The sequence below is a fragment of the Elephantulus edwardii genome, unplaced genomic scaffold (genome assembly GCF_000299155.1).
Source record: "Elephantulus edwardii isolate Elephantulus edwardi_28Jun2011 unplaced genomic scaffold, EleEdw1.0 scaffold00051, whole genome shotgun sequence".
NCBI lineage: Eukaryota > Metazoa > Chordata > Mammalia > Macroscelidea > Macroscelididae > Elephantulus > Elephantulus edwardii.
Window position 1 is genome coordinate 11,015,890 of NW_006399801.1, and position 1,334 is coordinate 11,017,223.

A 1,334-nucleotide genomic window follows, 5' to 3' on the forward strand; every position below is an offset into this window, starting at 1 on the left:
CTCGTCCTGCCCTCAGCCAGGGCCCTGAGGCTGCTGGGACATGGGGACATTAGTGCTGATGGGGCAAACAGGGCTTGAAATTTGGAAGAGAAGAAATTTGGCTGTTGGAGGGAACATGTAGGTGTTTAGAGGATATGGCCGGTCCACGAGAAGGAGAAATGCTCCGTGTTGGTCCAGCAGGGATTAGAAAGGAATTGTCTCAGGAAAAGGCTAGAGGACCAGGCATCCTAGAGCAGGGGTCTCCCTCCCTCTCTGGCTCTTTACCCCTTGAAGAGTCCTCCCCTGCTGTGACTCCCAGTATGTGGCAAACAGGGTTTGGTACCAGAGACAGCAGTACAGATTGAATTGTGTTCTCAGAAAGTAGGAGTGGAAGGCCTAACCCCTGAACTGGTAAACATGCCCATTTGGCAAATGGGTTTGTCTTGTTAATGAGGTCATGCAATGCAACAGAAACAGAGAAAGCAAGGGGCCCCCAGAGCTTGTCAACAGAGTGTCTTTGGGGAAGCCCACACTGAACTGACTGACCCAGGCTCAGTTTTACAGCTCTCATAGAGGGAGATAAGGAAGGCCTGGAGAGAAACTGCACTTGGCTAGGAGGAAAAAGTGACTGAAAGGAAAGAAGACCTTGTGGTTGACACTGCTCCAAAGACGATCAAGGCAAACATGGCCGAGGAGCAGGGTCAAGAGCTGCAGACTGTCCACAGCAGGTGCTTAATTTAATGTGTAACCTGACAGGGGTTCCAGAGGGGGCCAGTACTGGACGTGGGACCCCCAGGACCACAGGTCCTCCTCTGTGTGACCCACAGCCACTGCCCCTTTTCTGGGGAAACACACACACACAGAGAGAGAGAGAGAGAGAGAGAGAGAGAGAGAGAGAGAGAGAGAGAGAGAGAGACTCCTATAATTGGTTGGTCTCAGATTTTCTCCAGTTTACAACAATCTGAGGTCCAAGAGAATGAAGCATTGTCTGGTCCCGCTCTGTCTTCATACTTGGTGGTGTGTTTGTTCATTCTTGTGACTGATTCTCAGAGGGCTTCACTCCTCCTCATTGCTCCTCTCTGTCCTTTACCCGTTATGTCCTTTTCTAGTGATTGATCTTTTCTAATGACGTATCCAAAGTGGGCAAGACGAAGCCTGCCCATCCTCACTTCTGAGGAGCATTCCCGTGGCATTTCTTCTAAAACAGATTTGCCCGTTCTTTGGGCACTCTACAGTATAGCTGATATTCTTTTTCTTCTTTCTTATTTGAGCAAAAGTTTACAAATCATACTGGTTTTCATGCATTCATCCATGTACACTGCTTTACAACTTTAATTAAAATTAGTTAATGTAGT